This window comes from Sorex araneus, chromosome 1 (assembly GCF_027595985.1).
Source record: "Sorex araneus isolate mSorAra2 chromosome 1, mSorAra2.pri, whole genome shotgun sequence".
Lineage (NCBI taxonomy): Eukaryota > Metazoa > Chordata > Mammalia > Eulipotyphla > Soricidae > Sorex > Sorex araneus.
The window spans coordinates 130461645-130469054 of NC_073302.1; the positions used below are offsets into that span (position 1 = coordinate 130461645).

The 7410-nt window shown below is 37.1% G+C and overlaps 1 non-coding gene across 1 annotated transcript; it reads left to right on the forward strand.

Annotated features, from left to right (window-relative positions):
- The first annotated feature begins 3186 nt into the window (after nucleotides 1-3186).
- Nucleotides 3187-3406, forward strand: LOC129401167 (small nucleolar RNA U3). Its single transcript, XR_008628122.1, has one exon. It is a non-coding gene; the product is annotated as a small nucleolar RNA U3 (small nucleolar RNA).
- Nucleotides 3407-7410: the final 4004 nt, after the last annotated feature.

Below are 7410 nucleotides of genomic sequence, written 5' to 3' on the forward strand. Positions count from 1 at the left end.
GTAACTTTCTGCCTAAAATACAGATTAAATAAACCTGCTAAGCTTTTTACTGGGCTACACATTTAGCCTTTCAAAACATCAACTGCTTAACAAAACCCTAAGTCCTTTTATCTAGTACTCTGAGGAAGGATTAAAGGTGAGAGAGAGAAGGGCAACAAGATGCCTTTACTATTTTTTTTTCTTTCTTCAAAGCTTCCCTGATTACCTGATTACTCATTCCCAGTCTGACTCAGGTATTCTCTTGATGGGTCTGTCCCAAAGGTATCTCTTTTCCCTCCAAGTACTGGAGCAAATGGAGCATTTCCCTAGGGTTTGAACAATTTTAAATGCCAAACTCTGCAAGGTGGCAGCCAGGGCATGCACTGCATGTAAGTAAATCTGAAAGTCCTGAATGAGTTGGTGGAGACCTTGTTGATTGAGGTCAAGTATAAAGGAAATAGCAGTAAATGTTCAGTCTCAGTAGATTTATGTTAAGAAAATGCAAGCCCAGTTTTTTGCAAATCTTTAGGATTTCTCAAGAGAAACCAGAGACCCAGATTTTTAAAACTTATGAAATCCTTTAGTATGAAAAATTTACTTATATTTTATAGATAAAGAGTGACAAAAGAAAATATATATGGAGACTTGATGTGCTATAAGTTTGTGGTTTTTGTAATAAGAAGAAGAGTTTTCTGATTTGATGACAGGCTTAGTAGCTTACATAATTTATCCTTAAAAGGAGAACAAAAATGCATGCATGTCTATAAGATGTTACTGTAGTTTTTCTGAAAACATTTCCATTGGCTTATGCAATGATCTTCCCTCATTTTATATCAATTTGAGCATTTGAATTTGTGTTAAGCTGGCATAAATGCCAGCTGCTTCACACAATTTCTCTAGCAGTGATTTCTGAATTAATTTAGATGTACTACTTTTACCACTAATTTCAGTTTTACCAAGTGCTATGTTGTGGAATCTTTTAACAATTAATTTATTGTCATTCAAATTTTCTTGTATCTCATATCTTGTTTCCCATTATAAATTATAAGTTGATTTAATTTTGATTGTAGGGACTGTTACTGTCACTGTCATCCCATTGCTCATCGATTTGATAGAGCGGACACCAGTAACGTCACCCTTGTTGTTACTGTTTTTGACATATTGAATACGCTATGGGTAGCTTGCCAGGCTCTGCCGTGTGGGGCGGCATACTGTCTGTAGCTTGCCAGGCTCTCCAAGAGGGACGGAGAAATCGGACCTGGGTCGGCCGCGTGCAAGGCAAACGCCCTACCCACTGTGCTCTCACTCCAGCTGCCGAGCTGTTAAGAATTTTAACATTAAAAGTCATGATAGGCACTAATATCATTTGAAATATGTAACAAAGAGATGAAAGTACTCTAAGTTGGAGGATAATCATCAATAATTCAATTGTTAGTATGGAAAGAACTTCAATACATGAATTGCAAATTTTTATCCTCAGATAAATATAAATATTAATAAAGACTTATATTTTAAAATGTTTTGGTTATTGGATGATACCAGTGATGCTCAAGGTTTACTCCTTGCTGTATCTCTTGTATCACTTGTCATCCCATCGCTCATCAATTTGCTTGAGCAATTTACTCCTTGCTGTATACTCAGAAATCACCGTGGTGGGGCTTGGGGGACCATATGGAGGTGCCAGGGATTGAACCTAGGCTGGAAACTACCCTACCTGCAGTACTGAATCTTAGACACAATACTCATTATTAAACACATTGACAACAGTTTTGTATTGTACTGTTTCTCAAGCTTTTTTGTTTGTTTATTTTCATTTTTGGTGCTGCAACCCAGAGCTTAATCCTGCCTCTCCACAGAAAGTTTGACAGCTTGCAAGGAAAGAACCTTCCTTGCCTTAGTAGCTCTTGGATCCCTTTTCTTAACTTTGTAAATTAAATTAAAATTTTTTTTTTTTGAAAAAGAAATGAAATGTTTTGTCTTCTTTAATCACCAATCTTGGTATTTTTTGTTTTTGCTTCTCTTTTAGGGGTGAGAGAGGGAGAAGTGCATGTTCAAGAGAGAACACAGGCTTCTCTAGAGTGGAAATAGGTCAGCAAAGAAACAGAGACAAGCGAGTGAGATATATGGTCAAGGAAGAGCATGGACTTGAAGAGCAAGGCTGGAGTGATTAATTAATGGTTGTAAAAGCCAGTAGCTTGAGTCATAAAAAACTAGAATGTTTGAAACAGAGCAGACTGGAAAGTTTGGTCTAAGCTATATTCAATGCTTTCCATTCATTATCAAATGAGACACACACAGAGATATTTACACAAATACCCAGAAATAAATAGCAGAATTAATACTGTTTTTCTTTAGAACAAACAATAAAAATTTGCATACTTAGAAAATACGAGAGTTCCTTTTTAATAGCTTGCGTAAAAGTCATGGACCACATCGGTCTGAATTGACAGAAAACATGTGTAAATAGAGTTTTTATTCTGATTGACAATTGTCCTCTACACTGATCTGAGTCAGCGGCTTGGAGGATGCTATGAGTTGGATGAAATTTGGGACAGACGATTAGTAATGCACTGTCTTGTTCCTTGACTCTAGCAAATATAACTAAGCTCTTCACGAGCGGGAATTGCATCTCGCTTGTTTTGATTTTCCAGGAAACAGCTGAGGGCATCACAAGAGTTGCTAAAAGGAATGGTGGCTGCTTCCCTCTGCTTTTTATCTAATTAATGTTTAATCTTTGCTTTCTGCGTGCTGGACACTGTGCCTGGAGCTTTTATCTCCCTTATTCCTCACCAAAAAACTAACAGACCAAACCTTTTTGAGATAAGGATCGTCCCAGTTTTAGAGATATGGTTTAGATACAGTTAAGAGACTGGGGATTTTCCGAGTACTTAACAATTACTAAAACAATGCTGAAACACTTGAAACAAGTCCAGAACCTTCTAAGCCACACTGGGTTTTCTCTCACATTGGCAGATAAGAGCAGTTGTGTTGAAGTTGTTTGAGCAAACATCTAAACATTTGTCAGACTATTGTACATTCAGTACAGTGAATACAATGTTAGGATTTTATCAGTAGGAGGTGACCGTTGATGCTACAATGTCAGGAGCTGAGCTAGACCTGAGAATCCATACAAGCATTCTCCATCTGTGGGAGGTGTTACTATTTAATCAGGAAAAGTCAAAACATTTTTAAGATGACAAAAGGTAGAAGATTGAACTTTCAGGGATCATTTCTGAATTGGTTACTAGAAGAGAAGCTTCTCTGATCTTGTAGAGCCCCTGAAACCATGAAGAGGAGCTAGGGCATCCTCTCCTGAGTGTGAAGCTGGTTCTAGGTGTTTTTTTTTGCAACTGCCTTTTATAAACATTGATGCTCATTCTTCTCTTCCTTCCGGAGAGTGAGTTGAAGAGGATGCAGTCTGAGTGGTCTAGGTAGAAAAAGAAGGAAAAAGGACAAAAGGTAAAACATTGTATTTTTCTTTGTAAAATACTGTTATTAATTTTTTTAAATGAAGCTCTGTCCTGGGAGTACAGAAATACATTAGGTAACAAATCCTCCCAGGTCTGTGTCTATGGAAATTTGTAACGATGAAAGATAAGACAGTATTTTTGTTTTGACACTGAAGAGAAGGGACCAAGTTTCCTTTATTTCTATGAGACTAGGTACATGAACGAACCAGAGAGATATAGTACAGGGTGAAGATGCTTGTCTGGCATGTGACCGGCTCAGATTTGATCCCTGATACTGCATGTGATCCCGTGAGTACCTTCAAGGGTCACTCTTGAGCACAGAGCCAGAACTAACCTCTAAGCATTGCTAGCTGTGGCCTCCCCACATTCCTTCTCCCCACATGCAACTAATCTTGCAAAACCAAAGAAGCAAAACCTGGCATGTGTAAGATTTTCACCATGTTGATCAATAAATAGTAGAACTAATTGTGAAGCAATTAAAATGGGAATAGTAATACAATGGCGTATGACTTTTCCTTCTGGTCTTAAAGCTAGTTATATGATATATGAGGTGACAAGAAATGCTTTTTTCCCAAATACTTAGTCATGACTGTAATAATCAGATTTACATATCATTTTGATCCAGTTTTCCTTGTTAAAAACAAACTTAGGGCTGGAGGGATAGTGCAGTGGTCAGGGTATTTCCCTTGCATGTGGCCAACCTGGGTTCAAACCTTGGTATGGTCCCCCAAGCCCTTCAGGGTGATCCTTGAGTGCAGAGCCAGGACTAAGGCCTGAGTTCTGCCAGGTGTGGCTCCGAAATTAAAAACAAACTAACAAAACCCCCAAACAAATTCAGTTATAGCTTGAATTTTAAAAATTACTGTTTTTTTTTTTTTGCATATCCAATACGCCACGAGGAGCTTGCCAGGCTCTGCCATGTGGGCGAGATACTCTCGGTAGCTTGCTGGACTTTCCAAGAGGGATGGAGGAATCGAACCCAGGTCGACCACGTGCAAAGCAAACGCTCTACCCACTGTGCTATAGCTCCAGTCTTAAATTAAATTAAAAAATTAGAGTGTGTAAAAAAAAAAATAGCAAAACCTTTCTGGTCTTTAACAATCACTACTTCGAAGCAGAGAGCAATTCAGTATTTATTAAAGTATATTGATGATCCCTAACTCATCTACATATCTATTCTAGCAGTGATTAACTCCAGGAAATCTTTTAAAAAATCACATATATTTAAATTAAAACTTAATTAAAAAAATAAAACCAACTTTGTTAGACAGCTGTAGAGGTCTAAAATGTACTGTGCAGACTTGAATCTGTGAACAGATATAAAAGGCAGCACAAATTGGGTTAATTTAAATTCAAACAAAAGGTCAGCTGGCAAAAAGTAAAGACCTCTATGACCTCTTGTTCAAATCCTGGAAGCTATAAATCCCACTAAACTACTTAGGGCTTTATTAAGCAAGCCCAACAAAAGATAATCAACATTGTAATTATTGTTCAATTATAGGCAGAATAATAAGCCTGGTTTTTATTTGTCAAGGCAACAGGCCTTAAGTCATTTGTAAAACCATTTTAATGAATAGAAGACTGTAGGTTACGTGAGCAATTAAAGAAAAAAATAATAAAACCAAACACTTTAAAATTGGTTGAAAGTAACAATATCTTTTAAGCTTTTTGAAAGTCAAGGTTGCAAGAATCACTAAAATGCAAAATTTGAGGACAGAATCCATTCAGGTTTCACAATAGCCAGTGTCTTATTTTTATCAAAAAGTTCAGCCAAAGAAAGAAGAAATATCAAAAAACCTGTCAGACTCCAAAACCGCAAGTGATTTTGCTTTTTCTTGTAAAGTGTCTAAAAAACAAGGAGCAGAATGTTCTGTAAATCAGAAGTTTAAAATCTGGACAACGATTTATGGTGTATTTTATAAGAACTTAAAGAAAAACAATTAATAAATGACTGGAAGAAAATTCTACCCTTAATTATTTTAAGATGTATTTGTGCTTCATTGCTCATGCAACACATGATGCAATGTGTTTTACAAGGCCCCTAAAACTGATTACTAAATAGCTTGAAAATACTATATTGCCTGAGAGCTTTCTGAGTTGTTACTTCTAATCACTGGAAACACTCTTAAAAATATATTTCTTATATTTAATATTTAAAAATTATTGATAGTAAATGTTTCTTTGGCCTAGAGGGGCTAGAGAGATGATACAGATGTTAAGGCATTTATCTTACATGTGGCTCACCCCAATTATATTCCCAATACTGCAAATAGTGCCCTGAGCACTACGGGGAGTCATCCCTGAGCACAGAACCAAGAGTAAGCCCTGAGCACCACAGGTATAACCTTCGAAGTCTACCAAACCAAAAAATAAAACCAATCACCAAACAAATAAAAAATTACAGAGGGTTTTAGTTAACAGACGCCTATTTTTTTTTCTTTTTTTTTTTTCTGCTTTTTGGGTCACACCTGGCTCTGCACAGGGGTTACTCCTGGCTCTGCACTCAGGAATTATCCCTGGCGGTGCTCAGGGGACCATATGGGATGCTGGGAATCGAACCCGGGTCGGACGCGTGCAAGGCAAACGCCCTCCCCGCTGTGCTATCGCTCCAGCCCCAACAGACGCCTATTTCTAAGTACATTTCTGTTATTGATTATGTGGTTAAAGATGGAGAGATAGAGTAACACCTTTTGTGAAGAACTGAGTCCCTGTGGCAATGTTCAAGCTTGCCTTTCACAATTGAATATATGTTTTACACTTCAAAAGTCTGTGTTTTGTACTTTGCTTTATAATTAAACTGTTCTGAGTGAGCAATCCCCCAGGTTACAAAAACTTGTAGAATCTTCCTACTGGAGGAAATTCATAAACACATAACAAAAGTTCAAGCCCTCTAGCACATTCCTACAACATGAACTGAAGAGAAAATGAATATCACGATAAAGTGAAGAGTGCGAACCAGCCTCTGGGGTTTAGTTTTGTTGTGTGTTGATCACAAGAAAGAGGAAGCTTTCTGTGGTAAATGTGGAACCCTCTAAAACCCTCCTGGTCTTGGCATTTCGACCAGGACTCAAATCTCTGGCAAAACACAACATTCTGTTTCTAAGAAAAGAGGTTTACAAAGCTCAGAAAACCTTGGACATCAAATAGCTCTTACAAAACAACATTTTGATGATTTAAGTGTAAATGAATCAGAAACATATGGATTAAATTTCTTTTAAAACACACATGGGTTTAAAAATTAAGGGTGAAAGTGCTTGGCAAAATGAGTTTTCAGTTTTACTGAATCCAAAAGGTTTGAAAATAGTTCAAGTTGCTTGACAGACCCAAAGCACAGCTGAATTCTTCAGTGTTTCCTTGATTGGACCAGTCAGCTCTGACCTGAGAGTGTGGATTTCTGTTCAGTCAAATGGTTACTCATGTGCTGCCTATACCTGTTCTGGTTGCTACAGCAAATCCTGTAGGCTGGGTGGCTTATAATGAAAACACTTTTATTTCTTACAATTCTGAATGAGAAGAGACAGAAGATTTCAAATAATAGGAAGCCGCAATTCTATTCACAATTCCAAATAATTCACAATTATTTGTAATTACTTTTATTGGTTATGAATTTATTTGAAATGATTTATTATTTAAAATTCACAATTTCAAATACTAGGAGAGCACAGGGAATCTTAGTGTCTGGTAAAAACAAGCTTCCTGGTATAATTACTGATGTTATTTTTGCGGGCACCATCCTCATTATTCACTTCTTGAAGACTCCATTTCCAAATACCATCGATGGGGTAAATGAATTTAACAAATGAATTTGGGGGACGGGGACACACAATTTTAGTATCAGGGAGCAGTATTACTGACATTGTGGTATAAACATAAGTACCAGAATGGTGGGCACATACCGTTCAGATGTAATATAGCAGGTTAATTAACGTATTTTAGTTCATAGTAGTTCTTTATAAGATTG